The sequence below is a fragment of the Dermochelys coriacea genome, chromosome 3 (assembly GCF_009764565.3).
Source record: "Dermochelys coriacea isolate rDerCor1 chromosome 3, rDerCor1.pri.v4, whole genome shotgun sequence".
NCBI classification, from domain to species: domain Eukaryota; kingdom Metazoa; phylum Chordata; order Testudines; family Dermochelyidae; genus Dermochelys; species Dermochelys coriacea.
Window position 1 is genome coordinate 85,189,518 of NC_050070.1, and position 27,418 is coordinate 85,216,935.

Below are 27,418 nucleotides of genomic sequence, written 5' to 3' on the forward strand. Positions count from 1 at the left end.
TTTAACTTACCATTTTGTCTGCACTTCTTTCGCTGCAATTAACCAGGCTGTTATAACTATAACAATTAACTATACTAAAGCTCAGTTTATAAAAGTATCATTTTATGTCCTTGAAATTCCACAAGAATATTTTTCTGTGTTCCTGCTCTGAACCCTTTGTGTCTTGTCCTATTCCAGCCCCCTCAACCTGCAGTACTTCCACAGCTCACCCAAATTGCAGCAGAAGCCTGGTGCAACGTACCTTCATTCCAAGAGGAAGCATTTCTGTGATGAACTTTATGGTTGAGGTTTGGACAGGGCACAGTCCTGAAGACAGAGGGACTTGTGGGTAGAGGAAAGGCTCGACCTGTGCAACTTGAGGACAAGGTTTCAGTGGGAGATCAGGCACTTCACAGTTCCTGGAACAGGAATGGCAGCTAAGGGAGGAGGACAAGAGAGCTCAGCAGAAAGAACTGTGCAAGTGGCTCATATCACTAATGACTGCAAGAGTAGCAGATCCTTCTGCATCACCCCCACCACAGCCTGGGTCTCTTGTGCACTACCCTGTGCTGCAGTCTAGAAGCAGCTTGCAAAGACTCCATAGGCCTCGTGAGTGGCTGGACAGAGCAACTATGCTCCATGCAACCCTCCATATTGATTCTCTCCCCTGTGGATGCCTCTGACCACCACCCCTCCAGCACCAAGTGCACAGCAAGCAGAGAAAGGAGAATGGGTGGCCAGGTGATTTGCCATGGTAGGGGGTTTCTGTCTTGTATGTGGTTTCATCATTTGCACTTGTTCTTCATGCCCTTTTTTATTTATTTATTTTTTCCCCTGTAAGGTTCTGTTGTTGTTGTTATGGTGTGGCATCTAGCCTGCCTGGGAATGGGTGAATATTGTACTTTTCTAATGCATGTTTATAAATAAAGCTTTTTATTTCATCAAGTAAGTTTATTGCTATCAGTGCTTCACATCATATGATGTGCATTCAAAATAATAAAGGTAAACGTGATCAGGTACAATTAGGAATTAGTATGCAATGACTATCCCTCTAGAGCAATTCATACTTCAATCACTTCCTTACATCAATCCATACTGCGAGTAACCTCCACCTCCCATTTCATAAGTGGCCATGTCACTCATAAGTACATTTCAGGGCACTGAAACCACCCGCAATCAGTAAGCCCTCACACCACCGCAGACACATTCATAAAGATTCTATTTCCCCTCTTCCATGGGGGCCATACAAATCCATAACGTGGAAGCACAAAGCATTCCTAACTTCTGTTGCCCAGATATATCCAGCTCCATTTGTGGTAGGTGCACTTTCTGGCTGAGTATGGATTCAGCAGCCCCTCGCTGTCCTAGGTCTATTCAGGGGGAAATGCCTCACCTCTGGCTACACAAAGATTGTGAAGAGCACAGCAAGCCACAGTACTGTGGACTGCACTGATGACACTGGCATCCAAATGGGCTGGTAGACATCTCCAATGGGATTTCAATCTGCCAAAAGCACATTCAGCAACCATTCTACACCGGCTGAGTGTGTAATTAAACCTTCTTTTGCCAGGACCTCTGAAATCAGGGTACAGTTTCATAAGTCAAAGCAAAAGCAGGTATGCAGGGTCTCACAGAATAACAGTGGCAACAGAAACTCCATTTGTGAAAATGTTATTTGGTGGGAATAGTGTCCCAGCTTGTCCATGAATGAAGACTCCTGTTCAATGAAAAACTCTGGCATCATGAACTTTCACAGTGCGATCCATGTTGACATTCATAAGTCATCCTTTGCAGTCCATGAGGGCTTGCGTAACCATGGAGAAGTACCCATTGTTCCTTGAGGAGAGCAAACTATGGGCACACGAGTCCCATCAATGACTCCAGTGCAGTTTGAAAACCCCATTCTCTCAAAGCCAGCAATGATCTCTGGAATATCTTTTATGCCTGCCACCTTGGGATAAATCAAACACCTGATTGCCTCAGAAATCTCTGCCATCACTTTACCCACAGTTGACTTTCTAGCACCAAACTAGTTTGCAATGGACCAGTAGCAGTCTGGGGTACCCAACTTCCAAATGGTTATAGTAACTGGAATGGATGACCCCATGTGTGTATCTTTATGCTGGAGGGTTGGGGCAAACTGCTCACAAACCTCCAGAAATGTAGCTTTCTTTATGTGAAAGTTCTGGAGCCACTGCTGGTCATCCCAGGTCTGCATGATGATATGATCCTACTGGTCTGTGCTTGTGGTCCTGCGCCAGAAGTACCGGTCCATAGAGGGGCCATCAGCAGCTATATTGTAACAAGCAGCATCAGCCAGTTTGAGTCCGCCATGCATGGGTGGTACTCCTGCTCCATCATAAAGCATCTGTCAGGAGCTGAGATGTTCACCAGCATCTCATGGAATCGCCACCTGTTTCCCAACACAAGAGTGAAAGCAAAAGTAACAGCAGTTCTTGAAAAGGTGCTGACTCCAGGATCTGGGAGCTCACAGACCAAAATGACTGTTGGGCAGGATCTGTTGTCAGGCTGTTCAAACTTCGTGTAATGTGGAGAGTCAAGTTTTCCCACAGTGCACCATGGTCAAAGGGCTAGAGCGGTCACATTTTGGGAGAGTTCTAGGGAGTCTGCCATATGGCTAGTTTGACTTGGGTCTTTGGCTGCAGAGTGGACACTGGAGCTCCAGGTTCGAGCATTGGTTAGAAAAATCTTACCATCAGGTTAAGCAGCAGTGTAGATGCTCACACCCTGGGTTCTCCAACCTAGAATCAGCTGATTGGAGTCCCACTAACTCTGGGCTTACACTGCAGTGTGGACATACCTTTAGGAGCTGGCTTCTTAAATTCCTGTTTTCCCTGAGTTAGCTCTGCCCCCTTGTCAAGGGACCCTAAAGGGACTGAGGGTCAAAGGATAGCAGGCAAGAGCAGAGGTGGGCAAACTACAGCCCACGGGACCATCCTGCCTGGCCCTTGAGCTCCTGACCAGGGAGGCTAGCCCCTGGCCCCTCCCCTGCTGTCCCCCCTTTGTTGTGCTGCCACTCGGGCAGTGTGGCTGGCTCTGGCCGGGCGACGGGGCTGCAAGCTCCTGCTGCTCTGAGCTGCATAGTAAGGGGGCGGGGGGTTGGATAAGGGACAGGAGGTCCTGGGGGGCAGTTGGGGACAGGGGGCATTTGGATGGGGTGGTGGTTCGGGGGAAGGGTCAGGGGACAGGGAGCGGGGGGGTGGGGTTGGATAGGCATGGGAGTCCCAGGGAGCCTGTCAGGGGGCGGGGGTGTGGATGGGGTTGGGGGGGCAGTCAGGGGACAAGGAGCAGGGGGGATTGGATGGGTTGGAGGTTCTGAGGGGGGCAGTTGGGGCGGGAAGTGGGAGGGAGCAGATAGGAGGCAGGGGCCAGGCTGTTTTGGGAGGCACAGCCTTCCCTACTCAGCCCTCCATATAGTTTTGCAACCCCAATGTGGCCCTCGGGTCAAAAAGTTTGCCCACCCTTGGGTTGGAGCCTCATTAGGAAGCTGTCACCCTTGCCTAGCAGCCCCCTAAATTCAGCACACAACCCCCCCAAAACAATCACAATATAAACCTCAATCAAGCAGGCAGACAGCAAGCAAGCAGACAGACAACAAACTCACCCCAAGAGTCATGTTGTCACTCGTCCTTCAGCTGGAGAACTCCTTCACAAAACTCCTATTTGCTGCTCCTGTTCGCTAGCTTCTGGAGTTGTACTTAAATCTTTGGCTAAAAAAAATGCATCAAATGAGCACTGCACCAATTACGTTACAAGTTTCATGTTCCCTTCTGTGACGGGGTTGGGACTCACCACCGCAGCACCTCCTGCTGTTCACTCTGGGAATTAGCTCAGTTCAGGAGGAGCACCCTCTGCCGGTGGTGTCCCGACTGTCTCTCGCCCTAGATTGGCGTCTCGACCTGCGTTGCTCCCAGCTTGCGGCGTCCTCTTCAGGACACTGCCCACTGCTCCAGTCTCACCCCCTTCTGGGGGTTCGGTGTTATCAGCAGTCCTTCTTTTCACCCCGGCCACAATGGCCAGACACACCCCAACCCTTTTGGCAGGGGTCTGGTGCAGTCTGCGATGGCCACTCCTAACAACCAGGTGGAAGAGCAAGGCGGGGACCCAGGTGCATCCTCTACTCTGGGTCCCGACCCAGGGACCCTTTGGCGGCAGCCTTCCTGTCTGCCCTTCTTCTCTCCCTTTGTCCCTCTCTCTCCCTGGGCCATTTCCCCTTCAGCCCCTTTGCATCGGCTAGGCCCTTTTTCTCAGGGCACGCAGCCCAGCAGGTACCAGACAGGAGTTCCCTTCTGCTCCCCCTGGCTGCGCTGCGCTGCGCTGCGCTGTCCATGGTGCTAGTCTCCTCACACAGGAGACAGGCCTGGGAGAGACTGCCTGCTCCCTTCCTGGGCAGCCTTTATAAAGGGCCTAGCCTAGCCCTGATTGGCTTGCTGTAATACTCTCCCTGATTGGCTGCCGCCTTGTGCAGCCACTCTGGCCTGTTGTAGCCCAATCTGGCATGGGGGTGGGGCACCGCCCCACCACACCTTTATTATCTTCTAGATTTCTTCTCATCTTTGCTATGTTTGCATAATTGCCTGTGAAAAGATACGCCCTTGAATTTTTGTTTTTCTTGTAGCTTTTACTGTTACTACTTTTAAATATTCTGCTTAATCCTGCTACCTCAGGGCATTTCCTGACATATCAATTGTTTCTGTAATATAGACAAGCCCATGTTCTGTTATCTCACAAGCATGTATTACTGGGTCACTGTGTAAATTGCTCCACCCATCAAGACTCAGATTTAGGAATTTCCTGTCAATGTTTTTGCACAGTGTTCAATTTCTTTCTCATGCACAGTACACAGCAACCTTCCAGCAATGTCTGCTTTGCCAGATGGAGTGTAGTTTTGTTGTAATGACTGAACCATGTCAATGAAATGTTTGCTCTGAACAAAGTGAAAGAGAGAATTTTGTTGCATAAATGAACAGAGCAATCTTTTCATCTATGGAGTTTGGAATTTGCTGGTCCTGATTACAAACTCATCCATGGTTTTACTCAATGGAGAAAGTCTTTTGTTTTGTTTTTGTTTTTTAAATACAGGTAATTTATCATGTTTAGTTGCAGCCCTGCTAGTGATACCAGCAGATGACTCTGACATTGAACGTCCATATCCCTCATGTCTAAGCTGGACTGTGAAACAAAATGGTTTAAAAAAATCACTCTCATTCACTATTACTCAGTGCACTACTCCTAAAAAATGAGATTGTAATGGAAAGATTCCTCCTACTATAGCTGTTTGTACCACTGGTTAAATTATATGATTTATGTAAAACCTGTTTTATAGTGAACATAATTAATAAATCACAAGGAATATCTAAGAAACCAAGTGGGCAAGGTAATATATTTTATTGGACCATCTTCTGTTGGGGAAAGAGCTCTTCTTCAGATCACTTAGTTCTGTGTAGGTCAAAAGCTTGTCTCTTTCCCCAGCAGAAGGTGGTCCAATAAAAGCTATTATCTCACCTACCTTGTCTCTTTAATATCCTGGGACCAACAACGCTACAACCATACTGCAAACAAAGACTATCTAAATCTATTTAAACCCTTATCTCTAGCAACGTATCAAACAGCTTGGAAAAAATTATTAATAAAATTAAATGTAAAGTTTTATTAGGTGTCTATTAAACAGGAAATCTTCACCGAAGATATTTGATTATATTGAACAATAAAATATCAGTTCAAAAGTCCAGCAGTAACAATAAATATGTAATGGATAAATATTTCCACAACAAACTAACCTACCAACTATACTTTGGACACAAACATTTTGAAATTCACAAGTAAGTAATCTTCTCAAAACACAAATGTTTGACAATCTAAGTCATTATTTACAAGCACAGTAAGACTTGGTAGGCAGTCAATACGAATGGTGCAAAAATACGTTTACTAACCAGTCGATCCAGATTACTCAGATATGTTCACATCAGCATCTTCAAAGTCCTCACCTTCTGAGGAAGGTTTTTTTATAATATTCTTTCATTCTGACAATCAGGCTTTGCATCTCTTTCCCCCCGCCCAACTTTACATTTGGCATGTGTTCTTTTTTATTTTTTTTTTAACCCAGAGGTACAGGAATTTATTGAAAATATTCCCAAGTATGGTGTCTCTTTCTGAGCTACAGCCATGGCAAGCATTCCCACCCACCTCCTGTTCCCAGGTGTTGAAATCAACACTAACGGCTGCACTCTAAAGAACACGGTTTCTTCTTCCCACAGTGTTCTGCTTTGACACCAGTGTTGCTCCTTTCTGGTTGCAAACTTTCTCCTTTTCACTTATGATGTAACTCCTCCTACTCCCAAAAGAACTAACAATCATCCCAGATGTCTGTTCATGTAACTCTCATTCCTTTTGCACTGAGGTATTTCATTTGTTTAGAGACCGAGAGGGAGGCAGTTGAGAAAGTAATGGATTTCTGTTTGTGTATATTGCTCTCTGTGTACATGTGCAAGGAGATAGAGCAGGGGTGGCCAACCTGTGGCTCCGGAGCCAATGCAGTTCTTCAGAAGTTAATATGCGGCTCCTTGTATAGGCATCAACTCCGGGGCTGGAGCTACAGGCACGAAATTTCCAGTGTGCTGGTGGGTGCACACTGCTCAACCCCAACTCTGCCACAGGCCCGGCACCCACTCCACCCCTTCCCGCCCCCTCTCCTAAGCCAGCCATGCCCTCGCTCTTCCCCTTTCTCTCCCCACCCCAACGCCTCCTGCACGCCACGAAACAGCTGATTGGGAGGTGTGGGGAGGGAGGCGGAGGTGTGGATCAGCAGGGCTGCCGATGGGTGGGAAGCGCTGGGAGCAGGGTAGGGGAGCTGCTAGGGGGCTGCTGATATATTACTGTGGCTCTTTGGTAATGTACATTGTTAAATTCGGGCTCCCTCTCAGGCTCAGGTTGGCCACCCCTGAGATAGAGCAAGGGCTGGAAGTTACTGGGCAGATCAGTATTCTTCCATGAGCTGAAGAGTAAGTTTCCATGGTGGGTGGAGTCATAAATATTAATTTGAGAACTGAGCAAATCAGAGCTCAGGTGGGGAGAAGCTATGAAAAAAGAGTATGAGACCACTCAGGTGGGCTCAGTATGGTCCTGATGAGATACATGATGGTGTCACCTGGAGCCAGAGATCAGGTCCCCTCAGCTGTGATGACTTTGCCGGTCTCTTGCACCCAGTAGCACAGCCCCTGAGTTCCCTTAATGTAGCACATGAGCTGTTGTGCCATATTTATAAAGTTTGGCCTCAAAAGTTAGATGTTTTTTACCCTGATTATTTCTTTATACAGTAGGATCTTAGAGGTATGAACACCTTGGAAATGGAGGTTGTTCGTAACTATGAACAAAACGTTATGGCTGTTCTTTCAAAAGTTTACACCTGAACATAGACTTAACACAGCTTTGAAACTTTACAAGGTAGAAGAAAAATGCTGCTTTTCCTTTATTTTTTTAGTAGTTTACATTTAACACAATACTGGACCGTATTTGCCTTTTTTTTTTTTTTTAGTCTCTGCTGCTGCCTGATTATGTACTTCCAGGCCCAAATGAAGTTTGTGGTCAGTTCATAACTCTGGTGTTCTTAACTCTGAGATTCTACAGTATGATAAAGCAGCCTTTAACTCGAAGTTTTTGGCCAAGGCTGATGGATTCAGCACATCTATTTTTTATTTAAATGTTTTAAGAGATCATAACTGTAGGGTTTAACACATTTTGTATTAAATTTGGTTTTCATTTTCAATGCATTTATTTTAAAAAGAGAAACATCTTATAATTTAAATAAAATTTTAAAAATCCAATTTAAATATTTTTAAAAATCTGACTTTATTATTTAAAAAAAAATCTCATTCATCCTGTTAGCTAATACCTGCATTATCGTATGTTAATGGGAATAAAAGAGGGACCGTACATTTTTCTGAAAGTTGGGTATTAAGGAATAACTGATGAGTCATCCTTCCCAGAGAGGACGGATGGTCTAGCTGTTAAGGCACCCAGGAGTTTTGCATTCAATTCCTACTTCTACCACAGACTTCTTGTGTGACCTTGGACAAATAACTTAATCTCTGAGTGAAATTCACCCCTGTGCCAGAGCCACTGCCAGGCATATGAACCACTTTATCCTCAAAACAGGACTTAAGCTGTATATATACCTTGTGCTGGCCCTTTGCATGAAGGTGAATTTCCTCATCTTTAAAAATTGAGCTAATAATTAAGGCTATATTTTAGTCATGGGTATTTTTAGGTCATGGGCAGTAAACAAAAATTCATGGCTTGTGACCCGTCCATGACTTGTACTATATACCCCTGATTAAAACTTGTGGGGCATGTGGCCTAGGGGTGCGGCGGGGGGGATTAGCAGGGCTGGTAGGCTCCCTCCCTGGCTCCTTGCGGCTCCCTGAAAGTGGCAACATATCCCTCTCTCGGCTCCTAGCTCCGCGCGCTGCCCCCACCCTAAGCGCTGGCTCCGCAGCTCCCATTGGCCGGGAACCACAGGTAATGGAAGCTGCAGGAGTGGTGCCTGCTGGTGGAGGCAGCATGCAGAGCTAGGAACTGAGGGAGGGATATGTCGCTGCTTCTGAGGAGCCCCCCGCAAGGTAAGCGCCACCCAGAACCCACAACCTGTGCCCCAACCCTCCTGCACCCCAACCCCCTGCCCTGAGCCCCCTCCCACACCCAAACTCCTGCTGCTGCTGTGGGGGGCAGTGGCCTGAGACTGCCCCAGGAGCAGTTGGTGCGGCTGGCCCAGGGACTGCCCAAGCGGCTCAGACAGCCCTCAAGCCATCCACACCGGCTGCTGCAGAAAGCACAGAGGTCCCAGGAAGTCACAGAATCTGTGACATCCATGACCTCCATGACAAACTCGCAGCCTTACTAATATCTCCTTCCATAGCAGCAGTCTTGGAATAAACTCACAGATGCTTGATAGGCTTTTTTGTTTTCTAATTTAATATTTAATTATGTATGATTAAGTATTTTAATGCTCACATCTTTTCTACCCTCTTCCCCCCAAAATCTCTCTGTGCCAGCAGAAAACATTAAGTCAAAATAATTACACCCCTAAGAACTGTTAGTACAGGTTTTACAAGTAAAAATCTTAAGGGTTTTTACTTACTTTCCATCTTGGCTTTCATCAGCCAATCCCATGATGAGTAAGGTCAGGTGTTGATGTGCAAAGCCTTGTGGGTAATTGCGGGGGCTACAGTGGCTGGGTGAGTCTTGATTTGATCCTGCAAAACTTTTTTTTCACAGGACACCGTTTGTGTGAGTGGGAAAATTACAACAGGGCTATAAAAATTGACAAACCATAGCATTAGCTGAGCTCCTATTTGCTGAGATGAGCATTTTGCACAGGGCCTTTCCATACCATGTCCAATACCGTCCAGTGAAATAAAGGTTTCACTTCCATGAGCACTAAAATTATTAGTAAGAAATTTTCTAAGTCCTTCCATGGTAAAAGTATCTGCATGTTATTGGATAGAGTCTGTTATCAGCTTTGTACCCTGAGTAGATGGGACTAAATCGGGGGGCCAAGATAATCTTCATCCAAGAATATTAAAGGAATTGGCACCTGAAATTGCAAGCCCATTAGCAAGAATTTTTAATGAATCTGTAAACTCAGGAGTAGTACCGAATGATTGGAGAATTGCTAATATAGTTCCTATTTTTAAGAAAGGAAAAAAAAGTGATCCGGGTAACTACAGGCCAGTTAGTTTGACATCTGTAGTATGTAAGGTCCTGGAAAAAATTTTGAAGGAGAAATTAGTTAAGGACATTGAAGTCAATGGTAAATGGGACAAAATACAACGTGGTTTTACAAAAGGTAGATCGTGCCAAACCAACCTAATCTCCTTTTTTGAAAAAGTAACAGATTTTTTTGATAAAGGAAATGCAGTGGATCTAACTTACCTAGATTTCAGTAAGGCATTTGATACCGTGCCACATGGGGAATTATTAGTTAAATTGGAGAAGATGGGGATCAATATGAACATCAAAAGGTGGATAAGGAATTGGTTAAAGGGGAGACTACAACGGGTCCTACTGAAAGGCGAACTGTCAGGTTGGAGGGAGGTTACCAGTGGAGTTCTTCAGGGATCGGTTTTGGGACCAATCTTATTTAATCTTTTTATTACTGGCCTTGGCAGTGGGACTGTGCTAATAAAGTATGCAGATGATACAAAGCTGGGAGGTATTGCCAATTCAGAGAAGGATCGGGATATTATACAGGAGGATCTGGATGACCTTGTAAACTGGAGTAATACTAATAGGATGAAAATTAATATTGAGAAAAGTGTAAGGTTATGCATTTAGGGATTAATAACAAGAATTTTAGTTATAAGTTGGGGACGCATCAATTAGAAGTAACAGAAGAGGAGAAGGACCTTGGAGTATTGGTTGATCATAGGATGACTATGAGCGGCCAATGTGATATGGCTGTGAAAAAAGCTAATGCGGTTTTGGGATGCATCAGGAGAGGCATTTCCATGAGGGATAAGGAGGTTTTAGTACCATTATACAAGGCACTGGTAAGACCTCATCTAGAATACTGTGTGCAGTTCTGGTCTCCCATGTTTAAAAAGGATGAATTCAAACTGGAGCAGGTTCAGAGAAAGGCTGCTAGGATGATCCGAGGAATGGAAAACTTGTCTTATGAAAGGAGACTTAAGGAGCTTGGCTTGTTTAGCCTAACTAAAAGAAGGTTGAGGGGAGATATGATTGCTCTCTATAAATATATCAGAGGGATAAATACAGGAGAGGGAGAGGAATTATTTAAGCTCAGCACCAATGTGGACCCAAGAACAAATGGGTATAAACTGGCCACCAGGAAGTTTAGACTTGAAATTAGACAAAGGTTTCTAACCATCAGAGGAGTGAGGTTTTGGAATAGCCTTCCAAGGGAAACAGTGGGGGCAAAAGATCTATCTGGTTTTAAGATTCTACTCGATAAGTTTATGGAGGAGATGGTATGATGGGATAATGGGATTTTGGTAAGTAATTGATCTTTAAATATTCAGGGTAAATAGGCCTAATCCCCTGAGATGGGATATTAGATGGATGGGATCAGAGTTACCCAGGAAAGAATTTTCTGTAGTATCTGGCTGGTGAATCTTGCCCATATGCTCAGGGTTTAGCTGATCGCCATATTTGGGGTCAGGAAAGAATTTTCCTCCAGGGCAGATTGGAGAGGCCCTGGAGGTTTTTCGCCTTCCTCTGTAGCATGGGGCACGGGTCACTTGTGGGAGGCGTCTCTGCTCCTTGAAGTCTTTAAACCACGATTTGAGGACTTCAATAGCTCAGACATAGGTGAGGTTTTTCATAGGAGTGGGTGGGTGAGATTCTGTGGCCTGCGTTGTGCAGGAGGTCGGACTAGATGATCAGAATGGTCCCTTCTGACCTTAGTATTTATGAATCTAGATGATGAGGAATGTTAGTTTAGTAGTAGGTAATTGGATCTGGCACATCTAGTGTCTGTGCATGTATGCAGAGTTTTAAAATGCACTGGCTGCCATTGTAAGTGATCATCTCTAATAAGTATCAAAGGAAATTTACCATTTTACATTTTATATAAATTATGACATTTTATTTTAAAGCCTCTGTCCCTGGATAAAATGTAATTTTAAGTAGATCATTTTGTAAAAGCTTCTAGGATATTGAATAAGAGTACAGTAGTGTGCTCAGTAAAGCTCAGCTTACATACGCATCATGACATTACTCCTGAGGGAATTCTCCACCACTGCACAATGGTGCAATGGTTTCTAATTCTGCAGAAATTAACATGCGCACAGTATTTCCTTTCCCCCATAGAAATGAGCTGCAGTGCTTCTAGCCACCACGAGGGGCTGCTGGACCCAGCAGAGCCCAGCTTGCACATAGAAGATGCTGCTGGGCGGAAGGGGAGAGAGCTAGAGGGTTCCTGGCAGCTGCAGTTCCCAGCAGGCCCTGAGGGAAGGAAAAGGTGGGGTGCAGGAAACTCTGTTCAAGCCAGGACCAAGCATCAGGCTGTTTCTCCCTCTGGATCCCTGGGCTCTGGGGGAGGGAGGGAAGGTTGTCTGAGCAAGGGGAGGATCCCATGGCTGGGCTCTGGGTGAAGAAAGGGGGCAGAGAAAAAGAATATTGGGTTGTCATAGGAGGTTTTTTAACTCTCTACTGCTGGGGTAATTTTTTGTGTGTGTCTGTATTGTTACAGACATACTTGTTGGCAGGTATTTTGAAATAAATTACCAAAATAATTTAAATTGGCATAATTATGTATTTTTATTTTGACAAAATTTGCAGAGTTATGCAGAAATTTTAAAATATTGTGTTCAGAATTTTTAATTTTTTGGCACAGAATTCTAGGAGTATGCTATGTAACTGAGATCCAACCAGTGGTGAATCTGGGAAGGCAACTGTGGGCTGGGATAGTATGAGTGGAATACAGTAAAACTTTTCTATAGCTAGATATAGATGGGAAAATTCAGGGATTGGATACATGTGAGAAGTACCAGATAGCCAAAAGTACTGTGTAAATTCTGTTGGTGCTGTCAGGCAGAGACCTACCTTCTTAAGATGTTGTGAATCACAAGATCAGCAACTAACAAAGTTACTGCCATCCTTGATTTAATCGCGGATGAGACCCTGATTTTTGACGTATAACAGATCTGTCTGGATGTTGCTGCTGGGCCATTATTAGCTCAGTTGTCTCCAGTTGAATATTTGGTTCAACATCAGTTGTAAGATGGCTGAGGAGATGGTGGTGTTGTGCTGGTTGCATCTGACTTCAAATTCAGGAGTTCTCCAATGCAAAACTAGATCTGACAGAGTGCGTCCTTTGAATATGCAAGTCCCAAGATGAAGTTAGAATGGATTGGGATAGGGATAGACTGTGCAATTGCACCTTGGTTCTGCTAGGGATTCCAATCCAGTTCATCAATGCTTTGGCCTGGGGATTGTTGATACCAACTAGTCTGTGAGATTTAAACAGCCACGTGGATGAATATTCTTTCTGGTTGGCTCAGGAATTCATGACCTCCATGAAAACCATGGGACTACTCCAGGTGGTTACTGAAACAACATACTCTACATTTTGTGTTTTGGCATAGGACTGGAGGAGGGAGCGGCATATTTTGCCTGTCATGGACCAACCCTCACCTCCTCCATTTTAATGTTGGTCCATTATTTGAGGAATCATAGAATCACAGGGTTAGAAGGGATCAGAGGGGTCATCTAGTCTAACCACCGTTGATAGGAGACTATCAATGTCTCCCTTCAGAAGGGCAAGGTGCTGGCTTCTCTTATGGAAGGAGTTGCTAGGTCCTTGCTAAAGAAATAATCTCTGGACATTGATACTCACTAATTATTCCATGGCCTGAAGCCTTCCTTTATGGAAAAGGTCAAGGGATGGTGGTACTGAGAAACTCTAGCAGTATCTGGAGTCAGTCTTGGTCAGCCCTGTTTTAGCACTGTGTGGGGTATGAGCTCTGCTCTGTTTTCATTGGTCAATGGTCTTCAGCTGACAAAGAACCGAGTGTCCATACCAATTCTTTGAGGGCTGTCAGATGCCTTTTATACTCTTGACTGGGAAAAGTCACTGATGGATTTGTTCTTGAGTGGCTCCGTTTCTTTTCTTTCTGAGATGACCCAAGGGGCAGTTTTGGATGAATACTCACCTGCTCCAAGTATTCTTTCTTGTGGTAGCTCTACTGGATTCTTTTTAACTCCTTGTTAATGTGAATGAAAGACTATGAGGAAAAATAGTGAAGCAGAATAGGCTGTAGTGTATCACAGTATGGGGGGAGGTTTTCAGTACTATGTTGTATATCTGTATTTCTTCTGAACTGGCTGCTGCAGTTGATCTGCTTACTCAGAGTCTTGGCAGGACTGGAACATGGATGAGGAATGAGCTGACTACCCCATATCCCAGGTAGATTAAAATTGTAGTAGTTGGGTTCAGGAAACAACCAGAAGAAATGGTGAAGCAGATACTGTCTCCCACAGCTTCCCTTTTCTTCATCTAAGGGGATCTGCTTTCAAAGCTGACGTGGGGATTCCAGTGGAAGTGAACCCACATGATTGCCTGCCATAACTCCACAGGCCTCAGTTGAAAAGTTCAGAAATGTCTCTTTCCAATTAAAAGTCTGGACATTGAACTTGAACGGTTTGATGGTGTCCCATCGCTCTGGGCTGTTTTTTCTTTTGCATCCTTCCTAGTATTTGCTACCTGTTTGTTCCTGTTCCTGCTCACATTGGTTTCTTTAGCACAAATTGGAAAGTCAAAACAAAGAACAGTTAACAAGGGGAAGACAGGTGAAGCCGAGCTCAGGCCTTGGCAACAAAAAAGAAGTGGCAGAAGCTGCTCTTCTTCTAAGGGAAAATAGCAGGTTTTGGGATGAAGCTTGCTGGGAAGCTGCCTGTAGCTTGTAACTTACTCCCTGAAGAGTTACAGAAAGGTTTCCAAACTTTAGCATCCTGATAGGCTTTCAAGAAGCAGAGAAATGCTGCCACCTGTTGATGTATATTTTCATTTTAGCAAATTGTGCTCAGTCTTACTAAGAAACCTTCCTTTTTGTTTGACTTTTTTGGCAGTTCTAAAAATGCAGGTAAAACAGCTTCATTCTGACTCAGACATGGCATAAAATACGTTACTTTTATCACCAACTGACAATCAGCAGAGAGATAAAGCAAAATCCAACTTACTGCCTCAAAAAGAAAAGGAGGACTTGTGGCACCTTGGAGACTAACAAATTTATTTGAGCATAAGCTTTCATGAGCTACAGCTCACTTCATTGGATGCATGCAGTGGAAAATACAGTGCATTGAAATTATATAGACATCTGATCTGAAACACTGTCCCTTCATAGAGCCTAAATGATCAGATATTTTCCTGTGTAGGAAAAAAAGAACACGAGATGGATATATCAAGAAATAGCCTTCACATAACAAGGTGTAAAGTAATCATCTATCAATTCTTTTTTCTTTCTTTCTCTCTTTCTTTCTTAATAGAGGAGGTCCAACAACTGGAACTTTTACTATCATCGCTAATATTAGATATCAGTTGCTCTTCGTTGTTGTTTTATGTCCTGCAAATGTTTAAGGATAGACTGAGTGAATCCAATAAGTATTTTCCATCCCTAAATGCAACAGTAAAGTCATCCTTATTACAACTTCACCGAAGGCAGTGGAAATAAACCAGGGATGAATTTCCCATTATTGATCTTAACTACTTTGGATTTCAGAATAATAGCACACGACAAACTTTTATTCACATGAGTAGCGATGAGGAAGGATGGCATTGTTATTAAGGTGCAGGGCAGTGGCTTAAGAGATCTTGATTCTATTCCTGGTTCTGACATAGACTACCTGTTTGAGCCTGGGGGAGTCACTTTGTCTGTACATCAGTTCCTCCTTTGCAAAAAGGGAATGTTAAAATATCTCCATCTCACAGAGGTGTTGGGAGGAAATATCCATTACCATTTATGAGGCCTGATGGAGAGGGAGGTCATATATACCTAGTCCCATTGATGATTAAAGATTACTCAATTAAGAGTTCGCAACGTGAGAGCCATAGTCCTTCCACATTACTTAGCTATAGCAAATGATCCACTTTCAAACAAAAGTATTACTGTAATTATTTATTATTACTGATTTACTGATTAGGGAGGCTGTGAGGCCTAATAACTAGAGCATTGGATTAAGACTCAGGAAACCTGAGTTTTTTTCCAGTAGCCTGCTGGGTGGTGACCTTGGGGAAGTCTCTTCACTGCTCTGTGCCTAAGTTTCCCATCTGTAAAATGGGAATAATGAAATTTACTTTCTTTGTAAAGCACTTTCAGATTTATTCATGAAAAGTGCTGTATACGAGCTAGTAGGTGGTGGTGGTGGTATTTCTACTTGCCTAGCTTCGTTTGTTGGAGGTGGAGATGCAAAATATAAATTGATGTATTGTTCACGTAGTGCATGAAGGACCAAATCCTGGTCCTTCTGATGTCATTGACTTTAATGGGACAGAGACTTTTTCTTAGAACTGATTTTGTGTGCAAGCCAAACTGCAGGTGGCCTCCCATCTGCCTAGCACCAGTGTTGTTTGTGGGTCACATGCAGAGTGAGCATACTTTTGGACTCAGGGATGAAATGCAAAGGCTGTCAGCAGTATACTCTTCACTTAATTGGCCGCACATGCATATTTTAAAAAATATGGGCCTTCTGTGGAGTAACTTCAGTGCACTGTTAGCATGCTGCTAACACAGAAATCAGTGTAACTAACACCTGTATGCTGCTCACTTATGTAACTGAGTTTGAGACAAGTTCCTCTGTTAACCTCAGATCAATGTTTCCAGCAAATCAGGTGACTGTATAAGTGGAGTCTGAGCTATGGACTCTGGATATAGATTAGAACTTCACTACTGTTTGTTTGTGTGGTTTGGGAGGCGAGGCACTGGCAGTGACAAGAATGGATTCTAGATTTCAGTCCAGACCTGTTTTGGAGGCTCAGATCCTGAAATCTGGATCTGGACTTCTCCAAAAGTCAGTGATGGGGGGGTGGAGGGGAAAGGTGTTTGCTTGGATTATGGATTCCAGTCCGGGCTCCTCTCTAATTGAAAGTAGCTCACCTGTGTGATTGCCACAAAGAAGAAGTCAGTGTTCTCACCAGGCCACTGCTGTTCACTGCAATTCATAGAGCATTATGGCACAGATTCAGCGCAGGGCCTAAGCTTGGCAGACAAGCCTCTTCCGATGGAAACTGTTGGATCAGGGGAAGTTACGGCGGCGCAAGGTGACTGTAATCTCCTCTGCTAGAGGCCCTGTAAAGGGCCAGCAGAGCAGGAAAAGTGCATAACTGAGGCTGAGAAGAGAGCAGCACATCCAGAGTGGCTGGGAGGCTGCACTGATTTACTGCCTCCTGCCAGCAGCCTCTAACTGTAACTAAAAGCAGCTCCCTGCCTGCAGGCAGAAATCCCCAAGGGAGGGCAAGCAACCGCAGCAGCAACATTCCTCCCCTTCCTTTGTGCTGAATCCCCAGAGGGGCGCAGGCTGGTGCCAGGTATAATTGATACTGACAGTTATAATGCTTCCACAGGTTTCAGAGTAGCAGCCATGTTAGTCTGTATTCGCAAAAAGAAAAGGAGTACTTGTGGCACCTTAGAGACTAACAAATGTATTTGAGCATAAGCTTTCGTGAGCTACAGCTCACTTAGTCTCTAAGGTGCCACAAGTAATGCTTCCACAGTGTGTCTCACTCTCTCATATGTATATGTATACAATCAGGATACGACAGCAAGTATGTATCAGAGATGATTACACTGGTTGTATCTTATCACTCTCAAGCAAATGGCCTATTGGCAGTGTTTCTGATGGGAAATCTTCCTGCAGTCTCTTTACAGTCTCTAACTGTGTTTTTCAATATCTGAATACAAATGAATATAAGATCCCTGTGTTTGGTTTCCTAAGGCACTGGGAAGCTTTTATGCAAGGAAGGGGATGCACGTGTTCATTTCCTAGAAGAAGGATCATGCATTTGACTTGATTCTAAAATAAAACTGATTTAGTGAGCAAGCCAAACAGCAGGGGGCCTCCCATCTGCCTAGCACCAGTGTTGTTTGTGGGTCACATGCAGAGTGAGCATACTTTTGGACTCAGGGATGAAATGCAAAGGTTGTCAGCAGTATACTCTTCACTTAACTGGCCACACGTGCTTATTTTAAAGAATATAGGCCTTCTGTGGAATAAATTCAGTGCACTATTAGCATGCTGCTAACAGAAATCAGGTCTACTAAACATATGTGGTGTTTATTTACTTGCAAGGTGGGAGGAGAGAGCCTGAATATTTTGATTTCATTATTAGGGATGGGCAAACTCACTCAGCCTCAGTATGACTCGCTCACATATTGTGGGTCTGGAGGTTTGACCCTAATTGTAACATTCATGAAAAGGGAAGCAAGAGGGGGAAAGCCAATTGAAAAATGGAGAAGAGAGGCATGTAGGAGGGGTAAATACAGAGGGTCGGAACCCCGGGCTTGGCTGAGCTGCATTCAGTGCAGTACCTGGGGCAGGAGAAACATGGTTTGGAGGTCACCTTTCTGCACCTGTGCCATCTGCACCCTATGCAGACAAAGGGGTATTCCTTGGGGGGTTGGGGTGGAGCCAGAGTGCCCCATGCTCAGGCTGAACCAGGCCAGCATGATTCAGAGCAATGTAAAAACTACTCCACCAGACAGGAACAGCTTGAGCATAGGGCAGTCTGATTCCACCCCAACCCACTGAGGAATAGGAATATGTCTGTATAGGGTACAGATAGCATAGAGGCAGGTCAAAGCCATAGAACCAGACATCAGGAGAACCCACAGCAATGCAAAAGGGGCAGAATGAGATGCCAGGATCTGGCATGTAAACTGAGAAAAGGAGTGGGATGGGGGAGGAGGGAAATATTATTTATACTTTATTCGTTCAGGTGATACTGTCTAATGACTGAAAAGCCTCATAAAGAACCTGTGGCCTTCTCTTGGGGGGAGTGTTCACCTATCCCCAAGGCAAGTATCAGAGGGGTAGCCCTATTAGTCTACCTCCACAAAAACAACGAGGAGTCTGGTGGCACCTGAAAGACTAACAGATTTATTTGGCTTTTGTGGGTAAAAACCCACTTCTTCAGATGCATGGAGTGAAAATTATAGATGCAGACATAAATATACTGACCCAGGAAGAGAAGGGAGTTACCTTACGAGTGGAGAACCAGTCCTGACAGGCCCAGTTCAGTCAGGGTGGATGTGGCCCAATAATTGATGAGGAGGTGTCAATACCAAGAGAGGGGAAAATTGCTTTTGTAGTGAGCCAACCACTCCCAGTCCCTGTTCAAGCCCAAATTAATAGTGTTAAATTTGCAAATGAATTGTAGCTCTGCAGTTTCTCTTTGAAGTCTGTTTTTGAAGTTTTTTTGTTCAAGGATGGCTACTTTTAAATCTGTTATTGAATGTCCAGGGAGATTGACGTGTTCTCCTACTGGGTTTTGTATGTTACCATTCATGATGTCTGGTTTGTGTCCATTTATTCTTTTACGTAGAGACTGTCTGGTTTGGGCAATGTACATGGCAGACGGGCACCGCTGGCACATATCACATTAGTAGATGTGCAGGTGAATGAGCCCCCGATGGTGTGGCTGGTGTGTTTGGATCCTATGACGGTGTCATTAGAGTAGACAGAGAAGGCAACGGGGTTTGTTACAGGGATTGGTTCCTGTGTTAGTGTTTCTGTTGTGTGGTGTGTAGTTGCTGGTGAGTATTTGCTTCAGGTTGGGGGGCTGTCTGTAAGCAAGGATTGGCCTGCCTTTCAAGGCCTGTGAGAGTGCGGGATCATTTTCCAGGATAGGTTGTAGATTGTTGATGATGCTCTGGAGAGGTTTTAGCTGGGGGCTGTACATGATGGCCAGTTGTGTTCTGTTGTTTTCCTTGTTGGGCCTGTCCTGTAGTAGGTGACTTCTGGGTACCCGTCTCGCTTTGTCAATCTGTTTCCTCACTTCTCCAGGTGGGTACTGTAGTTTTTAGAATGCTTGATAGAGATCTTATAGGGTGTTTGTCTCTGTCTGAGGGATTGGAGCAAATATGGTTGTATCTTAGGGCTTGGCTATAGACAATGGACAATGGATCATGTGATGTGTCCTGGATGGAAGCTGGAGGTATGTAGGTAAATATAGCGATCAGTAGGTTTCCGGTATAGGGTGGTGTTTATGTGACCATCAGTTATTTGCACTGTAGTGTCCAGGAAGTGGTTCTCTTGTGTGTACTGGTCCAGGCTGAGGTTGATGTTGGGGTGGAATTTGTTGAAATCCAGGTGGAATTCTTCAAGGGCCTCCTTCCCGTGGGTCCATATGATGAAGATGTCATCAATGTAGCATAAGTAGAAGAGGGGCACAAGGGGACGAGAGCTGAGGAAGCATTGTTCTAAGTCAGCCATAAAAATGTTGGCATAGTGTGGGGCCATGCGGGTACCCATTGCAGTGCCCCTGACTTGAAGGTATAAGTTCTCCCCAGATCTGAAAGGGTTCTGCCATATCATTACAAAGACTATCCAACTGGATTTCTGACAGTATCAAAACCTGCTATGATGTGGCTAAAGTAGATCCACCATCTATACTCAAAGCCAATTTCACCAGGGCCCAGGCTGTATCAGCAGCATTCCTAAGAAATGTACCAGTACTGGATGTTTACAGAGAAGCCACCTGGGGATCAATCCACACTTTCACAAAGCATTCCACTTTAGCAGAAGCCTCCAGATCCAGTGCCACATTTGGCAAATCGGCCTACAGTCACACATGGGGTATGTCTACACTGTGTTTTATAACCCATGGAAGCAAGTCAGAAAGCCCAGGTCTACGGACTATAATGCTAAAAACAGTAGTGGAGACATGGTGGCTCAGGCTGGAACTTCAGCTCTGAAGTCCACCCCAATCACCAGGCTTCAGAACCTGAGCTCCAGCCCAAGCACAAATGTCTACACAGCTGTTTTTAGCACCCTAGCGCGAGTCTGAGTCTGTAGATCTTGGCTTTCAGACTCACTGCTGCAGGTTTTAAAACACAGTATAGACATACCCATTGAGTTTTTGGCCAGAAGGGAGCACCAGATGATCTAGTCTCATCTCCTGTATATTATAGGCCACTAACACCACCCAGCATCCACACACTAAACCCAACAACTGAAATTAGACAAAAGTATTATAGCCCACAGGAAACTAGACTGTTTTGTGCCACAGGCAGACAAGCACTCCAGGTTTTCACCTCCCTTATGACATGGCTGCTTGGGAGTCAACCATCAGTGGAATGTGCACATGGACTAACACTTGAAGGGGAATGAGAATTACTTACCATGTACAATCACTGAAGTTCTTCAAAATATGTTGTCCATATGCACATTCCATGACCTATGTGCCCTCCCATCCCTTCCACCTCAGAGTCTATACTCCTGGAGTTGGGCAGTGAAGAGGAAACCAAATGGCAGGTTGGTGCATTCTACTTTTATATGCCCTTGATGTAGCACATGAGGACCTTAGAACACATGGGTACCATATGGATACTGCTGGCCAAGAGGTTCCAATTTCTGGCACAAGTTGGTTTTGTACCATCAGCGGAATGCACATATGGACAACACATCTTGAAGACCTCCAGTGACTGTACAGTGAAAGTAACTTCCCATTATGTTGATGTGGAACTACTTCTGCAGCTTTATATGTCTAACGTGTGTGGCCCTTATCCTTGTAGTATCTGAATGCCTCACAGTCCCACAATGCACTTATGAAATCATTAATGCTTTTAGACTAGAGAGAGTGGCCCAAGATGGGAAGTTCAGATCTGAACTTTCCAAAAGTTTGTGGATGTTTGGATTTGGGTGTTAGTTTGAGCTCATCACTACTTTCCAACACATCATAACATTCCCTGTTGTGCAGTATGTTTCTTTTGAATATTTTAGTCCCATATTTTCAAAAGTGGCCTTCAATTTTGAGTGTCCAATTTGAGATACACAGGACTTAATTTTCAGCAGTGCTGAGCCTAATTGTGACTAGAGCTGTTCTAACAGATGGGATTGGGGAAATATGGTAGAGGAAAGGCTTGAGGGAGTTAGAAAATGAGGGGAGAGAAATGAAAATGGAGATGGGATGGGAACTGGTGTGGAGGACAGGAAAAAAGGGGATGCAAAAGGAGAGAGAGCAAGATGGAAAGGGAACTAAAGAATCAGAGTACAGGGAGGATAAATGGATCCTGAAATAAGGATTATAGTGAAAAGTGGAGAGGGATTGGGACACAGCAAGTATGGGAGAATATGGTTGGTTGGATAGATAGACACAGAGCAGGAAAAGCAGAGAGGAAAGTGAGGGCAGAATTTAGTCATATGTTGTTTGGTTCCTGCTAGCCTAGCTTTCAATAGGTGACTCGAGCCCTGTCTACTGTGGATGTTAAAACTGTGCTAGAAGCGCACTAGCTACAACTGTGTTGGGAAATGATTAAATGTGGTTCTGCAAGAACTGTGCTGGCCACTGTTTTAGGATACAGCTTTGTATAGTTATGCTTCCAAAGCGGACACCTGCCTAAAAGGCCTGGGCCCTTCATCCCAGCCAGACAGCTTCTTTCCCTATAATATAATGTGAACCGTGCAGGCACTCGAGCTGGATACCTGCTATTAAAGAGAAAGCAAGCTACCAGCAGGATAATGTTCAGAAGGGTCCCAGGACTCTGGCGCTTACCCCCACCTTGTTTCAGAATACCCAGAACTTGACCTTCCAGGCATTTTACAAAAGCCAATTAATTATCTGACTGGGTTTTGGGGAAAAGTTGAAGAGATATTCCAGGGTATGGAAGGAGGAGCTAAATAAATAAATAAATAACACTGTCAGCAAGACATCACATATTAAAAACCCCATGCTGAGAGGGATAAATGCAGTAAGGAAGCAAGACCTTTTAACTCCCTCCCCTACCAGCACCCAGTGACCCAGGTGGAGCAAAGACTTTAATGCCCTTTAAAAATCCTCTATTACCGAGAGAACAGAGGCTGGGATTTCATTCCTGGCAATACTAAGAATAACATATATTATCAAAAGGCCTAGCTCTTCTCCAGGGATTGTGAGGCTGCTGAAGCTTTGCTGGAGAAAATAAAAGAAGAAGAGAAAAGCCATTTGGAAATTCTGGGCTGGGTGAGAAGTGCAGAAAATCTTTGTTCTACCTTTGGATTATGAGTAGAGTCCTACCAAATTCACGACCGTGAGAAAGACATCACGGCCCATGAAATCAGACCTACTCTGTGAAATCTAGCTATGGGAGGGAAAGAGAAGCATCAGGGCTGGCGGCTCCTACCATTCACTAGTTGCTAGTTCGCTGGGCTAGGGAGGTACAGGACTTCTTCCTCCCCTGCATGGCCGCTCTCGGGGGAGATCAGACGCACCTCCAGGTACCACCCCAGCTGCCTTCAGAGTTTAGCTCTGTAATAGAATTTAGCTCTGATGGCAGCGCAGCTGCAGAGCTTCCTGCAGCTCGGAGAGGTACCCAGAGGTGGATCTGATCTCCCCCCAAGAGTGGTCATGCAGGGGAAGAGGAAGTCCTGTCCCTCTTCAGCCCAGCGGGGACTAGCAGCTCAGAGCCCCCGACTGGGGTGCTCCCAGCAGCACAGGGAAGATCAGACCCATCTCCAGGAACCTCCATCTGCAGGAATCTCTGAAGGCAGCGCAAGAGTGAGGGTGGCAATCCTGTGACCTCCCACAACCCTCTCTTGGGTCAGGACCCCCACGGTTAGAACACAGTGAAATTTCAGATGGAAACATCTGAAAATGTGAAATTGACCAATTTTAAAACCCTCTGGCTGTGAAATTGACCAAAATGGATCCTGAATTTGGTAGGGCCCTAATTAGGACCCTTGAGCCAAATTTCCATCAAAGGTACTTATATTTTGCTACCAATCTTAATACATAAAATACCCCCAAAACTACAATAACAAAAACTTACTAATTAAAATCCTTGAAATGAAATTTTTGCAAGAGTTTCTTACCCTATTTAATACCCTGTGATTTCCATGTAATTTTGCATAAAAATTAAAGGGCACGTCCAACAGGGATTAAAGTAAAACCCTACTAAAGGAGAGGAAGAACTTACCTGAGACTTTCCCTCTTCTTTATAATGTATACAGAACTTGAAAAATATAGGAGCAGGATAGAGGTGTTTTTCTATTTGACATTCCTGACATTTCTTAAGGTAAAAACAACAAAGTCCAGATTTCCTGGTTCACTTATATTAAAAATAGGTGCTGGCAAAAAAACAAAAAAAGGAAAACAGCAGCAAAAAACAACAGACTTTTAAACAGTTTGATTACAAATTCTTTCCCATTTCACTTAATCAGTTTTTACTTACATGTCATGTCTGATGTCGTAGTACCATCCTTCTCCAGCCTGCCATAGAGTCTTCCAGAAAACAGGGCAGACAAAAACTAAATGTCTAATGTAGCAAATGTGAGAGAAAAGTCAGCTCTTTTTTATACACTATAAGGAAGCAATAATGGTAGAGTCTCCTTTGTAGATAAATTTAAGTGAAATTCACTCCTGTGCCAATGGCCTGGCCCAGGCCTATATGCCACTTAAATCTTGATGGGGTTGGGAATTGTGAGGTACATAAGCATTTTATAGACTAGATTGTCATTAGTCCTGCAGGGGTGTATATATAGGTAAGGCTGCAAGTTTGTCACAGAAGTCACAGATTCCATGACTTTCCGTGACTTCTGCAGTGGCCAGGCGCACAGGCTGCTGCTGGGGCAGTCTTGGGCCTCCACGTCCCACCCCTCCCCCACCCCAGCAGCAGCAGAGTTTGGGTGTGGGAGGAGGCTGGCGATGGGGCATAGGATAGGGTGAGCGGGCTCTGGGCAGCGCTTACCTGGGGGGCTCCCCAGAAGCAGTAACATCCCCCTCACTCAGCTACTAGGCGGAGGCATGGCCAGGCAGCTCTCCAGGCTGCCTCTGCTCAGAGTGCTGGCTTCGCAACTCCCATTGGCCAGGAACCGCTGCCAATGGGAGCTGTGGAGGTGGTGCCTGCAGGCGGAGGCAGTATGCAGAGCTGCCTGGCCACGCCTCCGCCTAGTAGCTGAGCGAGGGGGATGTCACTACTTCTGGAGAGCCCCCCAGGTAAGTACTGTCGAGAGCCTGCCTCACCCTGTCCTGTGCCTCTGCCCCCTCCCATGCCCAAACTCTGCTGCTGCTGGCAGGGAGGAGGCGCAGAGCCAGGCAGGGAGCCTTCCGGCCCCGCCAACCTCCCCCCAGCACCAGTGTGGGGTCCCAGGCTGTGCACTGCTGCCCTCACCCCCCCCACACCCCTAGCCAATCCACCCTCCCCCAGCACCTGCAGAGTCCCGGGGCAGCGCCCCCTCCCCTCCAAGTTTTATTCACTGGTATTTTTAGTAAAAGTCATGGACAGGTCACGGGCTGTGAATTTTTGTTTACTGCCCAGGACCTGTCTGTGGCTTTTAATAAAAATACCTGTGACTAAAACATAGCCTTATGTATAGGTATATGCAGTAAAGTTTTCAAAACAACATCATTAGAATACAAATAATTGCAATACAAAATATAAATACAATACAAAGTAGAAATATAAAACAATACAAATCAGCTTGACAAAAATACATAAACTGCTCCCACATTTCTTCCTTCCAAACCAACCAGTATAAGAAGATCTCTATTTTCTTAAACGTAATCAACAAATTCAGCCCATACAGAATTCTAGTCTTTTGTTCTAAACTTACTGTATAAATAAGATGTTTATATGTTCACTTGATTTTTTTTAGAAGTTTACCAAGTGAACAGTGTGAGACCAAAGAATTAAAGCCATAATGTAATCTGCAGAAAATCAGTAATTACAATGAATCAAAAATTCTTTTAGAAGATCTCTTTGTTATTTCAATGATAATATAATTCTTTATGCTGACAATCCACTAGAGAATGCTCATTTTCATTGCAGTGGCAAATCATTTCCTGCTGTGAATACAATACTGCATCAAGCAAGTTAGTGATCCCATAAATCCATCTAACGAAATTTATGTAGAATATAGGAGATACTTAAAATAAAGAGTAAGGGCTAGAAGAATACACTGGGGTTGGTATGTGTGTGTATAACTTGATATATTTTACTCTTTTTACAGTTAGGCTTGCAGCTAAATGCATCACTTAATTGTAAAAGGAGAAATGAACAGGGTTTGTAATGAACTTTTGGGAAGTTCTGATATCCCTGCTTTAACTAATTTGGGTTTATATGTTACAATAACTGTGACAGATTGGATCACAGAACCCCCCTTGGGGGCTGCCAACTGACATGCCAAGACTACTTCTGCCCCTGCTTTCTCTGCCAGCATGGGACTCCAGAGCCCTGCCTGGTTGTGCCAGACACACTTGCCAGCCACAAACACAGACCCAGGTCTGAACCACGTCCCACAAACTGCAAGCTTAACTGAAAGCAACTTGTGAAGTGTTCCTGTCTTTAACAGTCAGATGCCCAACTCCCAATGGGGTCCAAACCCCAAATAAATCCATTTTACCCTGTTTCAAGCTTATACAAGTTAAACTCATAAATTGTTCGTCCTCTATAACGCTGATAGAGACAGATGCACAGTTGTCCGTCTCTCCCCCCTCCCCCCCAGATACTAATACATACTCTGGGTTAATTAATAAGTAAAAATGATTTTATTAAATACAAAAAGTAGGATTTAAGTGGTTCCAAGTAATAGCAGACAAAGTGAATTACCACACGTTATTAAGTTTGGGTCCAGCAATCACTCACACCCCTGTGGTTACTGTCCTTTGTTCCAGTTTCTTTCAGGTATCCTTTGGGGGTAGAGAAGGCTGCCTCTTGAGCCAGCTGAAGACAAAATGGAGGGGGGTCTCCCAGGACTTTATATAGTTTCTTTCTTGTGCGTGGAAACCCCTTCCTCCCCCTGTGGAGAATCCCCTCTACAAGATGGAGTTTTGAAGTCACCTGGGCAAGTAACATGTCCATGCATGACTTAGTTCTCTAAAGGAATGTTCCCAGGAAAGCTCAGATGTGGACTGGCGTCTATCAAAGACTATTGTCAGATTAAGTGTTTCTTGATTGGGCACTTACTGAGAATAGTCTTTTCTCAAGAAGCTGACCAAATGCTTCACAGAGGCTACTTAAAATCAAACAAGTACACAGCCAATATTCATAAATTTGAACACAAACATGATACATGCATACAAATAGGAAGAATAGATTCAGTAGGTCATAACCTTTACAGAGATAAGTTACATGGCATATGTAGCATAAAACATATTCCAGTTATGTCATATATATACATTCATAAGCATATTTCCATAAAGCTTTATGGGGTGCAACATGACAATAACTACTTTTGAAAAATTTTGGTTTACACATTCTGCTACTAGGTCACCCTGGTAACACTATAGATGAAAGAAAAGAATTGAGTCAAAAATAATAAAAATCTTAAATGAATCAAACTGTACCATAGAATCTCTATGGATAGAAATTCCATGCTTGACTAATAAGAATATAGTGGTAGGAATATACTACTGACCACCTGACCAGGTTGGTGACTGTAATTATGAAATGCTCAAGGAGATTAGAGGCTACAAAAACAGAAAATCCAATAATAATGGGGGATTTCAACTCTTCTCATATTGATTGGGAACATGTCACCTCAGGATGGGATGCAGAGATAAAATTTCTAGACATTATTAATAACCGCTTATTGGAGTAGCTAGTCCTGGAAAAGGGGAGAGGGGCAATTCTTGATTTAGTCTGAAGTGGCTCTCAGGATCTTGTTCAAGAGGTGAAGTTAGCTGAACCGCTTGGTAATAATGACCACAATGTAATTAAATTTAACATCCGGGGCGCGGGGTGTGTGTGTGTGTGTGTGTGTGTGTGAGATA

The 27,418-nt window shown here is 44.3% G+C and overlaps 1 long non-coding RNA gene across 1 annotated transcript; it reads left to right on the top strand.

Annotated features, from left to right (window-relative positions):
- Nucleotides 1-2,164: 2,164 nt before the first annotated feature.
- Nucleotides 2,165-26,504, top strand: LOC122459309. The gene is made up of 3 exons (XR_006279908.1): nucleotides 2,165-2,179; nucleotides 10,894-10,897; nucleotides 26,321-26,504. It is a non-coding gene; the product is annotated as an uncharacterized LOC122459309 (long non-coding RNA).
- Nucleotides 26,505-27,418: the final 914 nt, after the last annotated feature.